General features: G+C 34.7%; 1 protein-coding gene across 8 annotated transcripts in view; it reads left to right on the forward strand.

Moving 5' to 3' along the window:
- ZCWPW2 (zinc finger CW-type and PWWP domain containing 2) overlaps positions 1-19,360 on the forward strand; it is a 149,898-nt gene that overhangs the window by 5,005 nt on the left and 125,533 nt on the right. For 5 of the 8 annotated variants that reach the window (XM_025883283.2, XM_025883290.2, XM_073901089.1 and 2 more), the window contains exons 2-3: positions 2,989-3,103; positions 13,914-13,995. The gene's annotated coding sequence lies outside the window, so the exon portion shown is untranslated. Of the gene's footprint in view, positions 1-2,988; positions 3,104-13,913; positions 13,996-18,942; positions 18,985-19,360 lie in introns of all 8 variants that reach the window. The other 3 variants (XM_073901102.1, XM_073901105.1, XM_073901076.1) reach the window with 2 other exon arrangements.

A 19,360-nucleotide genomic window follows, 5' to 3' on the forward strand; every position in this document is an offset into this window, starting at 1 on the left:
GATCCTGTATCTCCAGATGATGGATATCATCAGAATATATTGAGTCACAATTTTTTTATATTATTGTGTCATAATATTTTTTAGAGTATGTGGCAGAAAGATATTATTTTGACACTAAGTGTTCCCTAGTAGAAATCAAAGCTGTTTTGTTCCCTTTGTGCCCAAAGTGAAAAAAATTTTTCTCCAAAGATCATCCTAATCAAAATTCTTAATTCTTCTTCTAAATCTTCACAATGAATTGTGAATGGAATTGCTACTTGTATGTTATTGGTAAGAGTGCTAAAAAAAAAAGTTCTTTATCCCATCCTACCAGTACTTCTTCTGGAATAATTCAAATTTTCAATTTGAAGAAGTGTTTCTTTTTTTGTGACAAGGCAGTTTGTTATATTTATTATCTCAAACGAACTAATAGGTTTGAAATACCTGTGTTGAATAATATAGAAGTTTAAAGATCAGAGATAAAGCAGAACTAGAACTACCTGGAAATACTTAACTATACATTGAGAAAATCATTGATATGTTGAGCTTAGTGACTGAAGTGATTGCTCAAAACTAAGAGTTTTAGAAGCCAGATTATCCTTTTATTATTTTTCAGTTTTGATTTTTAGTTCTGTTTAGATGAAAAGGGAAATGAAATAACTACATCTACACCAAATCTTGTGTTTTAACTTGTGAATCTTTTAGCAACAGATATACAGTTTAAATTACCAATAACATTTATATTCATGAAAAATGTAATTATTTTTTGATATTGAGTATATCATTCACTAAGAGTATATCATTCACTAAGTGGGACTATTTAATGTTTTGGTCAGTATTTGTTATAAAAGTTATGAAACATAGGCCAGAGAGTCTCAAGAGAATGAAAAGAAATGTTTTTGTCTATGGAGCTAGGCAGAGGACAATTATAGTTTTCCAGGTAGAGCAAACTCACTTAAAAAAATATGCATGTGGAGATCTTTGGGGAGAAAATAATGGCTTGGGTTGAGGAAAAAAGGAAGAGGCCTGGGGAAAAATTTTATTCATCTTGATACTAAAGGAATCAGCAGAATATTCCATAATCCTTGTTCTCTAAAAATAAAAGCAACAACAACAATCTTTAAGAGATTATAAATATCTTTCACCTTTACAAAAACTGTGAGACAGGTTTATTCACTTTTTTCAGAAAAGAAATATAGAACAATAAGGAAATTGTTAACTATAAAATGTAGCATTAGACATATTTATATGACATGTCTGTGAAATGTTCCTTTAAGAGTTAGAGAAAGTGTGCTTTTACCCTACATGACCTAGATTATGTCAGTCTCACGTCTCATTTTTGCTGAAAAAATAATAGAAATTTTAAATATTGATAATACATAATGTTAATAATTTTGGTCACTTCTAATGATATCTTAATAAAAAATTTAGGAAAAATAGACTTACGTGACATTCATTTTATTGCTTTGAATACTGAAGGATGATATATTTAAAACCAAAAATATCAGTGTTGTGTTAAATGTACACAGACTACTCAAAGACTGTCATATTGGATTAAAGAATGTGCTGATAATAAAAGATCTGTGGAAAATAGCAAAGGATGAAAAAATATCGATCATGAATAAACTAAGCTAAAGTGGAAAGTAGCCTGATATGAAATATTACCATGAGATATAGCAGACTTTCAGAAAAAAAAAGTATTACTTCCACCAGAAGATAAAAAAACTCTGTGTGCCATCTAATAAAACAGCTTTATAGTATATGAATTAAGAGATAAACACACAATACTGGAAAATTTGAACTTACCTCCTCACTAGTGGAATGAAAAAAAATACATTAGGGAAATAGATGATTGGAATTAAAATTATTAACATCACACCCACTAGGATGGGTATTATTTCAGAAACAAAAAACAAATGGAAAATATTTATCTTAAAATTAATATGGAATTTCAAAGGAATCCCTAAATCCAAAACAATCTTGAGAGAGTGGAACAAACGAGGTTTCACATTTGCTGACTTCAAAACATGTTACAGAACTGCAGAATCAAAACAGTATGTCATTGACGTAAAGACATACATATAAATCAGTGGAATAAAATAGGGAGCCCCCCCCAAATCCTCATATAAGTGGCCAAATGATTGTCAGCAAAGATGCTAAAACCACTCAATGGGAAAAGGGCAGTTTTTTCAACCAATGGTGTTGATTTGGGGAAAACTCAATATCCATATGCAAAACAATGAAGTTGGACTCTTACCCACCATATACAAAAACTAAGTAAATATTGATCAAAGCCTTAAATTGTAAGAGCTAACACTATAACAGTCTTAGAAGAAAGATAGGGGAAAGCTGCATGGCATTGGATTTGGCGGTGAGTTTTTGGACATGGCAACAAAAGCACAGGCAACAAAAGAAAAAAAAAATAGGTAAGTCAAGGTCTCTAAATCAATCACTAATAAAATACAAAGAATCATCTAGTGACTCCAATCTTGGAAAAATACTGTGCTCTTTTCTTTGAATTTCACTAGAACTATCTAAATACATAATTGATGAGTAAAGAATATAACTTCAGCTTCAAAACTAAATCATACTTATGCTTAAATAGTATAGACAGTAAATGACATGGGAAAATGTTCACAATGTATTGGTAAGAAAGCAAATTGTTAGGGTTGCAGCCCGATTTATTTATTTTTCCTTCCATTAAAATTACAATTAAAAAGTAAAAAAATAAACACAGAAAAGGTAAGAGGGAGTCATCAGTGGATAAAAGATTTCAACAAATATTCTGAAAGAAACTAGGTATGAACATGTTGTCAAAAGAAATAGAGCCCAGGAAGCTTCAGCACAGGATATATTAGGAGTCCACAGTGGAGATGGAAATCAATCTTCCCAGAAAGATGATGGCAAGGCTATGAAAGCCCTAAATGTAAGGTGGAGGATGGATATGAGATTTTTGGAAGTCTTTTATGAAACTAATGTGCTTCCTTGCTTCTCCATTTCATCATGTAGAAAGACAGGCAATCCAGGGTTTCTTCTAAGGCCAGAAGAAGAAAGGACCCACCCACTCTAAAGAAATAGAAAATTGGAGAAACTGGGAAAAAGCTTTAGCTTATTTCTTTCCAGGGTAAGAATTCCAACTTATTTCTATTCTCAGTGTGTCATGTTTACTTTGCAAATTTAGATGTGATATGTTGAAGAAGCGTGGTCTCAGTTTTACATTATGCAATTTAAAATTCTATTTTCACATTCTCATTTTAAAACTCTTCAGTGATTCATTTTCTCAATATTTGTATAGTGATTCTTGAAACAATAATTATATAGTTACTCACTAGCACCCAGAGTAAGAAAGTCATCACTCTTTATTAGAATTATGACACTTATTTCTAAAATGAACATAAATGATAATGTGTAAATCATTTCGAATGACAAATTGAAATTCTCTAATTAGACTAGCTTGAAATTCTATTGTTGTGTCTTGTGATTAAGGGCAGTGGTGAACTTAATTGAAGATTGTTCCTTTACGTTAGTGGAACAAAATTTTACCTTTAAGCAAATCAACTATATGACTTCTATGGCAAATAGCTTAAATAAAAGTCAGTTGAGAATGGGCACGTGTAGGGAGAAATAACCAAGCACATCTGAAATCAATGCTGTCTTTGTTCAACCTACAGATATAATTCTAATCCATTTATAGCACTATTGTGTTTGGTAGACTATCTGAAAAACTTAATTGTGATTATCCTTGTTAGATCTGTTGTTTTATTCTGACAAGTCTCACTATACTGAATAAACTGGGATACTTGTAACCAATATAGACTTAAAGCATATAGATCAATTACTAAGATTTGAAGTAAGCATTTAGCACTATTAGATTTCTAATTATTTGTTAACTGTTCCCTTAAAAAAATTTAAAACTGAAGAATATAGTTGCTGCAAAAGATACCAGTTTTTAATTCTGCTGAAAGCTCTTTCCATTCAACTTTGATTTCTGATTTTGGATGAAATTCATTAGTTATCTTCATTATTAAGACAAAAGAAAAAGGAAAGAGAATATCTATTAAGCATCTTGGAGCATTTATTCAGCCAGAATCTATCCAGAAGTATCTGCATAGACTAGTCCGTGAATGATAAAGCTAAATTACAATTTTGCACAGATAATAGGCTCTTAATAAATTTCTGTTGAATCATTAAGTTTAATCTAAGGTTGACATATAGGCACAAATTTATAAATTAGGTAAATGAATGAACAGCGAATGTTAAACTTATATCACAGAGAAGATTAAGGATAAATGCATTTTAAAGTTTAGAAGCAGGGACAACCTGGTGGCTTAGTCGGTTAAGTGTCTGACTCTTAGTTTAGGCTCAGGGTCCTGGTGGGGCTCTGTGCTGGGGGGTGTAGCCTGCTTAAGAGTCTCTCCCGCTGCCCCCCCACCCCCCGCCCACCATTGTGTGTTTTTGCGCATTCTCTCTCTCAAAAATAGTAAATAAATAAATAAACAAACAAACTGCTTTAAAGTTTAGAAGTAAACTAAATTATTTAAGTTGAGCACTTGAGAAAAATCATTAAGGAAGGATGAAATAATTAGAGTACCACTCATTCTGCTTTGGTTTCTGCATATTTTAATTTTCTATCCAACTACAAATAGAACTCACTTAAAAGCAGTGTAGAAAGGAAATCAAACATTTATTATATGTCTTTAGTGTATCAGGTACTGAAATGGGTTATTTTATATGCTGTTTCATTTTATCACTAACAATACCATGAATTAAGTATTATTATGATCAACATGTTCAGATGATACAGTGATATTCAGACCTTTTAACTGACTTGCCTTAATTTAAAAATCTCAGGAAATGGAGCCAGAATTTAAATCCAGAGCTACAGAAGAAGATATTCACTTGATACACTTAGCCATCCTGGTTGTTAAATATCAACACTGCCTGGGCCAGTCTTAATTCTGAAGTTCATGTTATTTCCATTATTTTAAAATACTCTAAATATTCAGTGCTTTTCTTTGACTGGAACTTTTTTAGATGTTGGGATACAGTGGTTAACAAGATAGATATGAACCTTGCCCTAAGTAGATTTTCATTATCTTGTAGAGGACTTCATCAAATAAATTATAATACGATGTGTTAAGTAGTATATAAAGTAATTGAGAGTCCTGGGGGCACATCATAGGAATTTTGACCCCTACTTACCATTTTTGGGATTGGTTTAGTCATCACCTAAACCTAGCCTAACACCCTCTACCTAGAGCCTTAGTATACCACATCTGCTTGCATAACATTCTGTATTTGTCTTCTAATACTTAATACTTAACATTACTTGAGAGGGATTTTGTCTTTGCCTAAGCATTATGTCTGGCTCATAGCAAACCTTCAATAACTATTTCAGAACCAAAAACAAAAAAACAACAAAAAAATAGAATCAGGGTCTAAAACTGCAGCAAAAGAGAGCAGTTTTAGGTAAGATTTTAGGTATTATGATAAGAAGTGATGGAGATTTCCTTGTAAAGTAGGAGGCAGGTTTATCTTTTAAGAATGAGGAAGATGGTGTAGGATTTATTTGTAAAGATTTAGAATGATCACTGTGCAGATGCAAGAGGAAAGAGAAAGAATACATAAAAAGGATAGCCTTGAAGATGTGCTAACAGCTCCTCTGAGGTTGGAATCTTTGAACGTGTAGTGGTACCAATAGGCATTGTCTACATAATTTCCTTTAAGAATCGGCAACTCAAATGCAAGAAATCAGGGATCAAGCCTATATTTGTTAGGAATGCTCTTGGCCTCAATTAATTGGAAAGATAAATAGTAGTTTGAACTTGTAAGGGTTAATTTTGTCATGTATCCAGAAACATATATATAGAATAATGATGATTCCTAAAGTTAAGAACAAAAAACTTCACTCCTCAAAATGTTACTATGAGTCCTTCCCTGCATATCAATTTGAAATGGTTTTTCTTGTTTTTTTCTAAAATCTTGTTTTGTACAATGCTTTTTAAATTAAAATTGATCATTAAAATAAAAATTTAGAAGGAAAATATCTCTCTGTGTTGTTTCCAAAACATTTTTTGGTTCATGCTGAATGTTATTTAGTACCAGACAACACTTGAACATCATTAAGGAACCCAGGACATAAAAAGAACTGATTGTACACTTTAAATGGGTGAATTTTGTGGTATGTGAATTATATCTCAATAAAGCTGTCAAAGCAAAAGAAATGAACAGAAAAATGGGAACTTCCTTCCCTACACATAGCAAAACTTAAAGAATAGGAAAAAAATGACTATTCGTTGTATAAGTAATGTATCAAGAGGTTTCTTAAAAAGTGGTTTCTGATTCTGGGGTGGCAGGGAAAGGCAAATTATGGTAGATGAGGCCTAATCTTCTACCAAGACTATTAAGTAAGTGAAGCTTATATTTTTATACCAGATTCTTCTTCAACCATTTGTATAATATATGTAATAACTTGCTCTGATCTCACAACACTTTCCGCCTTGCTCTTTTCTTTCTTTGCATTTTTGTCCTCCTAGTTCACAAAAGGGGAAAAAAGAAAAAACCAAGCAGAAACCTACTCAGAGTTGGCTAAAATTGTTTTCTCTACTTGCTTCATAATTTCAGTTTAGCATGCTTCAATAAGGATTTCATCTCTTCCACTATCCTAATGTTGTTCATAGATCACCAATGACTTCCATGTTAAAATCCAGTGTCAATTTCTCTATTCTCCATACTCGAATCCTAAGCAATATCTAATACAAGCAACTGTTCTGTTTTTCTGGAAACATAAAAGTCACCAACTTTGATCCAGTTACTTGGTCAGTCTTGATCACTACCTTTCTCTTATTCCCTGTATCAGTGAGTTCTACCTATTTCACCTCTAAAACATATGGAATCAGTCCACTTTTCTTAGAGCCTTACTTCTACCCAAGACCAAAACATTATCTCTTTTCTCAAATCTGTTCTTTTTACTGTAATGTAATGTGTTTTTAAAATATATACTTTGTTGAATTATACCATTCATACAAAAAAAGTGTGAAGATTGTAGATGAACAGCTCACAAATTATCCCAAAGTAAGTGTACTTGTATAACTACATTCAGGGTAAAGATGAATCTCTTCCTCTCACTCATTATCTGTCACAGTTATTAGGACCCTTGAAGAACATTGCCTGCCCCAGAGAAGCTACCTCATGGCCACTCTCAATCTAGATCCCTTAGATCCAGAGCTAACTGCTATCTTAACTTTTAACACTGCAAATTAGTTCTACCTGCTTTAAAACTTTATTTAAATGGAATCATATAATATGTATTTTTTAAATCAAGATTTTTGGTATGTTTCTGAGATTCAAGTTTTATGTAGCAGGAGTTTGTTCATTTTTATTGCTATATCGTATTTTATTTCACTTTTTTGTTCCACAGTTTACAGATATTTGAATTTATAGTTTTTGGCTACAAATCTTGAGCATATCTTGAACTTATCTATTGAGATAGGTAGATAAGATATTAGATATAGATATTTGTGTCATATATATACCTAGAAGTACATATGTTCAAACTTAGTAGATAGTGAAAAGCAAATTGCCAGTCGACATACCAGTTGGCAACCCAACCAGCTGTGTATGAGAGTTCAGGTTGGTTTATATTCTTGCTAACACTTGGCATGTTAGTCCTTTTAACATTGACTTTGCTGATAAGTTTAAAGTGGTATCTCATTGTACTTTTAATTTGCATTTCCTTTATGACTCTTAAGTTTCAGAACCTTTTCATATTTATGGATCATTTGGATTAACTCTTTTGTGAAATACCTGTTTAAGTCTCTTGGCTGTTTTTCTATTAGGTTCTCTGACTTTTTTCTAATTAATAGTAGGTCTGTACCAGAAATCCTTCCTACACTTACTACCTGTCATACTGGTCTCATTTTTGCCCTTCACGTAGACCCAAATTTTCTTCTTTTCAAGGCTCAATAGGCTGTGTCTTCAATTTTCAACTTTCAGCTCAAATGTCATCTTTCATGTAAACCTTCCTCGACCATCTCATCTCCCCCAATGTGCACATCATTCTATTATATCATCCTGTTTTTTTTTTCCTTAAGCATCTATCAACATCTGAAATTTTATCTTGTTTATTGGTTTGCTTATATATACTGTCCACTTCCTTTCTTACTGGAGTGTTAAGTCATGCTTAAGTCTTTTTTTTTCCCCAGTTTTTTTTTTATTATGTTATGTTAATCACCATACATTACATCATTAGTTTTTGATGTAGTGTTCCATGATTCATTGTTTGCGTATAACACCCAGTGCTCCATTCAGTACGTGCCCTCTTTAATACTAATCACCAGACTAACCGATCCCCCCAAACCCTCAGTTTGTTTCTCAGAGTCCATAGTCTCTCATGGTTCGTCTCCCCCTCCAATTTCCCCCCCTTCATTCTTCCCTTCCTCCTATCTTCTTCTTTTTTTTTTAACATATAATGTATTATTTGTTTCAGAGGTACAGGTCTGTGATTCAACAGTCTTACACAATTCACAGTGCTCACCATAGCACATACCCTCCCCAATGTCTATCACCCAGCCACCCCATCCCTCCCACCCCCCACCACTCCAGCAACCCTCAGTTTGTTTCCTGAGATTAAGAATTCCTCATGTCTTTCTCTGATTGACTTATTTCGCTCAGCATAATACCCTCCAGTTCCATCAACATTGTTGCAAATGGCAAGATTTCATTCCTTTTGATGGCTGCATAATATTCCATTGTGTATATATATATATATATATATATATATATATATATATATATACCAGTTCTTCTTTATCCATTCATCTGTCGATGGACATCTTGGCTCTTTCCATAGTTTGGCTATTGTGGACATTGCTGCTATAAACATCAGGGTGCACATACCCCTTCGGATCCCTACATTTGTATCTTTGTGGTAAATACCCAGTAGTGAAATTGCTGGATCGTATGGTAGCTCTATTTCCAACTGTTTGAGGAACTCCATACTGTTTTCCAGAGTGGCTGTACCAGCTTGCATTCCCACCAACAGTGTAGGAGGGTTCCCCTTTCTCCGCATCTTCGCCAACATCTGTCGTTTCCTGACTTGTTAATTTTAGCCATTCTGACTGGTGTGAGGTGGTATCTCATTGAGGTTTTGATTTGGATTTCCCTGATGCCAAGCGATGTTGAGCACTTTTTCATGTGTCTCTTGGCCATTTAGACGTCTTCTTTGGAAAAGTGTCCGTTCATGTCTTCTGCCCATTTCTTGACTGGATCATTTGTTCTTTGGGTGTTGAGTTGGATACGTTCTTTATAGATTTTTGATGCTAGCCTTTTATCTGATATGTCATTTGCAAGTATCTTCTCCCATTCTGTCGGTTGTCTTTTGGTTTTGTTGACTGTTTCTTTTGCTGTGCAAAAGCTTTTTATCTTGAAGTCCCACTAGTTCATTTTTGCCCTGGCTTCCCTTGCCTTTGGTGATGTTTCTAGGAAGAAGTTGCTGCGGCTGAGGTCGAAGAGGTTGCTGCTTGTGTTCTCCTTTAGGATTTTGATGGACTCCTGTCTCACATTTAGATCTTTCAACCATTTTGAGTCTATTTTTGTGTGTGGTGTAAGGAAATGGTCCAGCTTCATTCTTCTGTGTGTGGCTGTCCAATTTTCCCAACACCATTTGTTGAAGAGACTGTCTTTTTTCCATTGGACATTCTTTCCTGCTTTGTCAAAGATGAGTTGACCATAGAGTTGAGGGTCCATTTCTGGGCCCTCTGTTCTGTTCCACTGATCGATGTGTCTGTTTTTGTGCCAGTACCATACTGTCTTGATGATGACAGCTTTGTAATAGAGCTGGAAGTCCGGAATTGCGATGTCACCAGCTCTGCTTTTCTTTTTCAACATTCCTCTGGTTATTCGGGGTCTTTTCTGGTTCCATACAAATTTTAGGATTATTTGTTCCATTTCTTTGAAAAAAGTGGATGGTATTTTGATAGGGATTGCATTGAATATGTAGATTGCTGTAGGTAGCATTGACATCTTCACAATATTTGTTCTTCCAATCCATGAACTTGGAACTTTTTCCATTTCTTTGTGTCTTCCTCAGTTTCTTTCATGAGTATTTTATAGTTTTCTGAGTACAGATCTTTTGCCTCTTTGGTTAGATTTATTCCTAGGTATCTTATGGTTTTGGGTGCAGTTGTAAATGGGATCGACTCCTTAATTTCTCTTTCTTCTGTCTTGTTGTTGGTGTATAGGAATGCCACTGATTTCTGTGCATCGATTTTATATCCTGCCACTTATACTGAATTCTTGTAAGAACATATTATGAGCAACTATATGCCAGCAGATTAGATAATCTGGAAGAAATGGATGCATTCCTAGAGATGTATCAACTACCAAAACTGAACCAGGTAGAAATAGAAAACTTGAACAGACCTATAACCACTAAGGAAATTGAAGCAGTCATCAAAAACCTCCCAACAAACAAAAGCCCAGGGCCAGATGGCTTCCCAGGGCAATTCTACCAAACATTTAAAGAAGAATTAATACCTATTCTTCTGAAACTGTTCCAAAAAATAGAAATGGAAGGAAAACTTCCAGACCCATTTTATGAGGCCACCATTACCTTGATCCCAAACCAGACAGAGACCCCATCAAAAAGAATAATTACAGACCAATATCCTTGATGAACATGGATCAAAAACTCTCACCAAAATACTAGCCAATAGGATCCAACAGACATTAAAAGGATTATTCACCATGACCAAGTGGGATTTATCCCTGGGCTGCAAGGTTGGTTTAACATCCACAAATCAATCAATGTGATACAATACATTAATAAAAGAAAGAACAAGAACCATATGATCCTCTCAATAGATGCAGAAAAAGCATTCGACAAAGTACAGCATCCTTTCTTGATTAAAACTCTTCAGAGTATAGGGATAGAGGGTACCTACCTCAATATCATAAAAGCCATCTATGAAAAACCCACAGCGAATATTATTCTCAATGGGGAAAAACTGAGAGCTTTCCCCCTAAGATCAGGAACATGGCAGGGATGTCCACTCTCACCACTACTATTCAACGTAGTATTAGAAGTCCTAGCCATAGCAATCAGACAACAAAAAGAAATAGATGGCATCTGAAATGTCAAAGAATAAGTCAAACTCTCCCTCTTCGGAGATATGATACTTTATGTGGAAAAGCCAAAAGACTCCACCCCAAAATTGCTAGAACCCAAAGAGTATATGTGTTTATAGATGAAGGGAATTTTCTTGAACTTGGCGCATTGCCTGATATTTCTTATGTGCATTATAATTATATTCCTAGTAAGATTATTTAACCCCTAATGATCTTCATTTTCCAAGGTAACTCTAAAAATCACCATTATTGGTATATTGCCTGGAACACCTTTTCCAGTCTAAAATTTACAAGTCCATACAACTTTTTTACAATTTAACTTTTCAACAAGAAGTTACAGTTTGGCAAAATACATTAAATCAAGTACTTTGGGTACACAAGTATTTAAGGCTATTTAATTAGCAGAGACACTGCAGGTTGAAATTTATTGAAGATTTGTAATTTGGTGGTTTATTTGGAAACTTGTTTTCATATTAAAATATTTCTTCAGAATTTTCAATAATTGATTTTAATTGAAGATCTGATATATAAGCTATAATTATGAACAACATGCATAGAAAAATATTAAATCTGATAAATTCTATTCAAAATTTCCTGCAGCTAGCCACCACTTTGATGTATGTAGATCAATATCAAATATTTTTTTAGAATGTTTATTTCAAGGATAGATTATGTTGCTAAAATATCTTTGAGAAATTACTTTTTTATATTGTTAATTTTGTCCTTTTACATTTATATTAGCCTTTTGTATTTATTTCCTGTATTCATTTATAAAACTCATGATATTGATGATGTAATTTTATTATATTTATTTAAAACACATATATACTTGCATTCTGTTCTCATTATTCATTGTCATTATGTTCTCTTACATCATTATGAACACTGAATTAGCAAATTTTGAATCCTTGCTCCTAGAAGAAATGCAGAATTAGATTCCTGCATAACCTCCTGTCACAACATTTTCATTAATCAATACAGAAGTTTATTTTTTTATGTATATAAAGTGTTTAAAGACATTTTATTTAATCTGTACTGTTGATTCATTAACATTGAGCTCATGGCCAACCGCACTATAACTCTTTTTTTTTTTTAAGGTTATTTATTTATTTATTTATTTGACAGAGAGAGGGAACACAAGCAGGGTAAGTGGGAGAAGAAGAAGCAGGCTTCCCGCTGAGCAGGGAGCCCGATGCGGGGCTCGATCCCAGGACCCCGGGATCGTGACCTGAGCCGAAGGCAGACGCTTAACGACTGAGCCACCCAGGCACCCCAACACTATAATTTTTGCTTTAACAAAGCTTATCTAGCAGATTTTCTCCTTAAGGCACATCTCTGCCTTCTTGAACTTAAGAATTAAGAATGCTAGCCCTATTGGAGGGGGGACGGGGGGGTGGACACATCATTTTAAATAATAAAGTCACCAATGAAAGCAGTTACTGTAAAAATGTGGCACTAAATAGGTCACAAAATGGATACCTCTTTACAGTATGAGAGCTGAAACAAGGCAGAGCATTGCCTTGTGAAGGTGCAGCAAAAATTGATATTGGAGATAACAAATAATTTATAGAGAGTAGGCAAAATTGGAAATACAGAATCTGCAAATAATGAGGATCGATGTATAGCTATATAATACGATATAATTTTAAATTATCCAACATAAAAACTTTGAAAAATAGAGCAGAAAACAATTTATAATCTTACTACCATAAGATTTTTTTAATATTTTCCAATTTTTGTCTCTGGTATATATATTTTCAAATATTGCATGGACAGCTGCTCTTTTTGTCTTCCACCCAGTTTGCCACTGGAAAGCCCTCCTCCTCCATTGATGGATTTTAGATGGAGCTGTCTTTACCCAATGCTTCAAGGATGGTTATGTGACCTATGCCTAAAAAGTATGATATTCACCAGCTAAATTCACTGATATTGGGATAGAGCCAGAGTGGTGCCATAAGATTTTTGCTAGATTCCTGGAGAAGAGACCCTTGCTCTTTTATACTAGACTTGAATTTGCTGCTACTGTCTTTTCCATAGAATCTAAGACTGAACCTAATGCAGAAGGAGGCAGAGTAGAGAGACTAAGAAAAACCAAATCCTAATGAAATAATTTAATTGGTCTTGAATTAATTTATTTTTGTAAAATTGTATATATTTAAGATGTATAATGCAGTATTTTGATATATATGTATATATATAGCGAAATTACTGCAGTCAAGCTAATTAACATATCTATCATCTCATAGTTAACTTTTGTGCTTGTGTGGTAAGAACACTTAAGATTTACTCTTTTAGGGCGCCTGGGTGGCTCAGTTGGTTAAGCGACTGCCTTCGGCTCAGGTCATGATCCTGGAGTCCCAGGATCGAGTCCCACATCGGGCTCCCTGCTCAGCAGGGAGTCTGCTTCTCCCTCTGACCCTCTTCCCTCTCGTGCTCTCTATCTCTCATTCTCTCTCTCTCAAATAAATAAATAAAATCTTTAAAAAAAAAAAAGATTTACTCTTTTAGCAAATTTCAAATATACAAATTATTAACCATAGTCAACATGCTATAAATTAGGTCTCTAGAACTTAAACTCATCCTGTATAACAGAAACCTTGTACCTTTTCACAAACATCCCTGTCTCCTTCCCCATCTCTGGTAATCACCATTTTCTCTGCTTCTATGATTTTGACTTTTCAAATTCAGTGATAGCCATACAATATTTTTTTTCTCTGCCTGAATTATTTTATTGAGCATGATGCCCTCTGGGTTCATCCAGGTTCATCTATGTTGTCACAAATGACAAGATTTCCTTTTTCTTTAAGGCTGAATGATACTCCAGTGTATGAGGTATGAATAATGTGAACAGTGCCCCAGTGAGCATGGGAATGCAGATATTTCTTTGAGGTAATTTTATTTCCTTTGGATATATACCTGAAAGTGGGATTATTTGATCATGGAACAAGCAATAGGTTTTGTATATGCCTGCATGCACATGTGTCTATGTGTGCATGCACACTTATGATTGATCTTAGGTGAAAATAACAACTGAATTAATTCCATATAACATTTAAGATCATATTACATTATATGTTAAAAAAAAAGAAGAGGTAACAGAAGGGGAAGAATGAAGGGGGGGAAATCGGAGGGGGAGACCAACCATGAGAGACTATGGACTCTGAGAAACAAACTGAGGGTTCTAGAGGGGAGGGGGTGGGGGGATGGGTTAGCCTGGTGATGGGTATTAAAGAGGGCATGTTCTGCATGGAGCACTGGGTGTTATATGCAAACAATGAATCATGGAACACTACATCAAAAACTAATGATGTAATGTATGGTGATTAACATAACATAATAAAAAAATATATATATATATAGTTAAAAGCAGGTCAACCTAGAAAATTATGTGTCCAAATTCCAGACTCTTAAGTATTATCCTAAACATCTTTAAATATATATTTTTCGCTTTATTCTAGTATATTGTAGAGTATCATATGATTTTGATAGTTACATGTTTAATTAAACTGAAATAATACAATGGTGAGAAATCGAAAGAACAAAATGTAAAAAAAAAAAATGATCATATGACAACATTCAGTTGCTCAGGTATGAGGGAGGATATCACTGAGTTCACCAAAAGAAGATCAAAAACAAAGAGGTTTCTAGAGGTTTTTTAAGGGAATAATTTTAATGATGGGCCATACAATCCAAGCTGGAGAAAGATATAAAGGAAGACAGGACGGAAGTAATATATTACTTGAAAAATGATTGGTTTTACTGGACTTGTTGGGAGAACCAGAGGATCAGAGAAGCTTGCAATTGATATTTTTGGGGAGTGATATTACTAGGAGAAATTACCTGTGGAAGAGAATGGTTAAAGTGAAATGAGTAGAAATAGAGAAGCAGAGTTGAGTATCAGAAGATGACAGAGCTATGGACTGGATATTAGATGAGAACAAGGTGTTTACATGTCCATCATATGAGTAATTCCATATATAAACTAAATACAATAAGTAATTTATAGGTACTTTGTTTAATTTTAGTGTTCAATTTTGCTTTGGTAAAATAAAAAGAGCTTCAGAGTCAAGATCTCTGTCTAAACCTGGGTCTGCTATAAACATGTATCTTAGGCCAAAGGAGAAATATTTTGAAGATGTTTATCAGATGTTTATATCTCCTGCCCCCATCCTACACATACACAACCAAGTCTGTTTCTTCTGCTAGCAAAGAAAAATGGAATGTTCAGCCATCCCTTTCCCTTTTGGGGATAGTTTCAAATAGATGCCCCACCTCTCCATAGTCAAAGCAAAAGTGAAGACCTATCCATGTTTCACGGTCTTGACCAATCCTGGGAGGGTTAAGCATCCAACTCTTGATTCCAGCTCAGGTCATGATCTCAGGATTGTGAGATGGAACTCTGCATCAGGCTCTGCACTCAGCAGGGAGTTTTCTTGAGATTCTCTCTCACCCTCTGCTCCTCCCCCTACCCCTACCTTCTCTAAAATAAATAAATACATTTAAAAAAAAAAAAGATTCTCTCCCTCTATCCCTCTCTCCCCCACTCCCTCTCTTAAAGGAAAAAAAAAGAATCTCAAAGTCTGAATATATAGGTAGATTATTTTTCCTTTGCTTTGCTATGTGGATGTTAACTTGACCTAAGAATCCCAGCAAATCTTCACTCCGAAGTGTACGCTTGCTTTTCTGGTGGGTGGAAGGTAGAGAGAGAGAGTGAATACTGCCAAAAAAGTAGTTCTTTATGGCTTTGAATTCACTACCAACTCCAAATTCAAGATTTTATAGATCCTCACTTAATCTCTAGTATTTTCAACCTCCAGAGCCTACACTATTAGAGCATTTGGTTTGTTCCAACCATAAATTAAACACTTTTCCCCCATTCATGCAGGGTCCCTTCTTAATGTTTCCAGTTTATAGTAGTAAACGCCCCCTGCTAGTGTTTCCAAAGTCTGTTGGATGACGATAGCATAGTATTCCAATCTCCAGTGGTTTCAATCATAGCCAGTAAAAAGAGAGATGAACCCTGAACCAGTCTATTTCCACCACAGACCTCTTCTTTTGGACCAGGAAAGACACCATCTGTAACAATTAGATATCTTTGAAGGCTGGATTAGAATGAATTTTTAGCCTGTTTCTCTCCGAGAGAATGCCTCTATTTGGTGAAATCATGAAATGCTGCTTAAATCTGGTTTCTATCTATAAATATCTAATCTTGAGCCCTGAATTCCCAACTAAAATTCACTTTCTTTATGCCTTAAAGTAATTCCTAACTTGTGAAAGGTTGGTACTCAACCCCTTGAGTGGTTATGGTATAACCTTATGGTAAGGTAAGGTTTGTGGCTTTGTTTTAGGGTAATGATTTAATACGAGGTAGAATTGAATATTTTACCATTGGCCCAAAATCCCATCTGGTAGTCCTTCAAATATATCTCAAATCTAAGACTTTCTTGTTCCTATCCTAATAAGGCCAGCTCAGTGTCACATTAAAAAAATATAAATTCTATTTTAAAAGCATTGAACGGGAGCCTGGGTGGAATCAGTCGGTTAAGTGTCTTGACTCTTGATCTCAGCTCAAGGTCCTGAGTTCAAGCCCTGCGTTGGCGTGGAGCCTACTTAAAAATAAATAAGTAAATAAGCATTGAAAATTAAGTCCTTATGAAGTTTCTTAAGGCAGTGGCAGAGGAGGAAGTCCTTCATTTAATACTATGTAAACTAAAATTTTTCTTTACCCACCATCCCAATCTTTCTCCAACTCAATCTCCCTATTGCACTTATCAGTCAGATGATGGCTTTGATACAGAGATGGCTTCTGGTTCTAACAACACACCTCTATCTTTCTTTTGCAATCTCGTGTTAGAAAAGGCAGAAACTATGTTGTGGGTTTAACTATAAAAGGCACTTTGGGGAAGTCCTTGACACCCATCTATGGAAGCCTTGCTGCAGCAGTAAGAAAGCAGTTTCTGAGAAGCTGGAGAAGCAAGGCGCTAAAGCCTCTACCCGTTTCCACTGAGGAGTGGTAACTAAGGTTTATGTAGACGGGGAACAAAAATCCTAATTTTTAGAAAGGCTATATTAGTTTGCTAAGGCTGTCATAAAGTACTACAGACTGAGTGGCTTAAACAACAGAAATTTATTTTCTCATAGTTCTAGAGGCTAGAAGTTTGAAATCAAGGTGTCAGGAGGGTTGATTCCTTTGGAGATCCTTGAGGTGAGGACCTGTTCCCAGCCTCTCTTCTTGGCTTGTAGATGGTCACCTTCTCCCTGTATCTTCACATTGTCTTCCCTTTGTAGGTTTCTGTCCAAATTCCCTCTTTTGATAAGGACACCAGTCATATTGGATTAGGACCCACCCTAATGACTTCGTTTTAACTTAAGAACCTCTTTAAAGACCCTATCTCCAAGTACAGTTACATTCTGAGGCACTATGATTTAGGACTTCAACATACAAATTTGTAGGGGGGACATAGTTCAGCCTTTAACAGTGGTTTTCCAGCTTTTGACTTGGATACTTATGCTTAAAGACAATTTCTAGAATGGTTTTGAGTTGGTTTTTCTTTTCTCCATTTTCACAAACTCTGAAGCCAGTATTAGCTTACTAAAAGAGAAAAACATGTATAATGTTTGAGATACCGAGTGTTTCATCGGAAAACTGAATGCCACTATAAAGTCTTTGTATCCCCTTCTAATGAATGAAATTAAGGGAATTTCAGGGAACAGAGGTAGGATTAATTGTATGACAGCCCGTATGTAATTTTATCCTTCTATATTGAGAAGCAGTGGTTGAGACATTTTTCAAATATGACTGGCTATACTTGTTTTCCCTCATAATGATAAATTTGTAGTAATTCATCACGTAGTCTTGTCACTGGAAGTATTTGTTAACAATTTTGAATTAAGGTTTTGGCAAGGTTCTGGGATCACTCAAATCTTTACTACTGAAATATTAATCAGGATGCACTACGCTTCCTAGTGTAAAAACCTTGAAGGAGAAAGTAATTCCTAAACATACAAAGAGGTAACTTGACTGTCTATGTTTTTATCTTGTGTCTCTTCCCTCTGTGTTAATATTTGATAAGGTGTTTCATTTATCTGAGACTTCTAAAGTCATAACCAAAGCTCTCTTTGGGAAAACTGGCATCTTCTAATTTAGAGATCCTCTATGTAGTACCAAAACATTACTATATAGTAGCTAATATACTCTATTACAGATGGCAAAAAATAAAGGCTAATGCTGCTTGGGTTTCATTTCTTAGAATGCTCACCATGTTGACTTTTGTTTGTATTATGTGACCAGTGATTTCACTGAAAACCTGCACGATTCATTTTTAGTTGTAGAGTCAATTGACCTTTGTGAAGTATATACCTATGGAGAGTGGGCATTTGACTTGTTTTAACCTATTAGGATTTTGTGTTTTATTTTGTATTAAAGAAAAATTCTGGAAGAAAATAGGTGATGCTGAGTAGGCTGGTTTTTTGGGTGGCTTCTTTTAGTCAGGCTTTCTGTACATTGCGATGTTATGTGATTCATGAACCTGAATCGGAAGCTCTTCAATTCTAAAATTGCCATTAGAAGCCTTTCTTATTTGAGCCCAAGCCAAAGTGCTCTCATTGTTGCTTTTCTAAAAGTTTGGGGTGGGGGGAACCGACAGGTTCACACTTTTTATAATGAGGGAAGAGCATTTTGCCTACCTTATAAAAATGTGATTCAGTGTCTGTCTTTAAAACTGGGTTTTAAAAATTGGATAATACACATAATAGCAGGAGTGAGCCACTTTTATGGGTATCCTATAATTTTATAATTATTAATCTAAAATTAAAATTATGTACTCTTTCTTTCAGAAAACCTACAGAGTACGTGCCACCCTATACACAAACTACATAGTGAGTTGGATGGGCTCTCCCATAGCCTTTGAGATATATTATAAGGTCTTAGCCATTATCGTGTCTCTCCTGAGTCATATTTGAATTTTATTTTGTGCATTTTGGCTGGTTGGTATTGGTGGTATAGGACCTACTATCCTACTATAATATAGATTATCTCTGCTTCTGTATTTGTTACTAGATCAAACCAGTCTTCTTTTTCCCCTTCTAACTCTCTTTGATAATGGAATATACTGTATGTAATCATACACTTTGTATTAATATATTCAAAATCATCAATCTGTTTTGTACTTTTTATGTTGTTGAGTAGTAATAATCAGGCTTGTATTAGCATATTAAATTTAGTCTTTTACAAAATTTCAAAAACAGTATGAAC

Source organism: Callorhinus ursinus, unplaced genomic scaffold (assembly GCF_003265705.2).
Source record: "Callorhinus ursinus isolate GAN/ISIS: 27379988/994484 unplaced genomic scaffold, GSC_fseal_2.0 scaffold1, whole genome shotgun sequence".
In the NCBI taxonomy this organism is placed as follows: domain Eukaryota; kingdom Metazoa; phylum Chordata; class Mammalia; order Carnivora; family Otariidae; genus Callorhinus; species Callorhinus ursinus.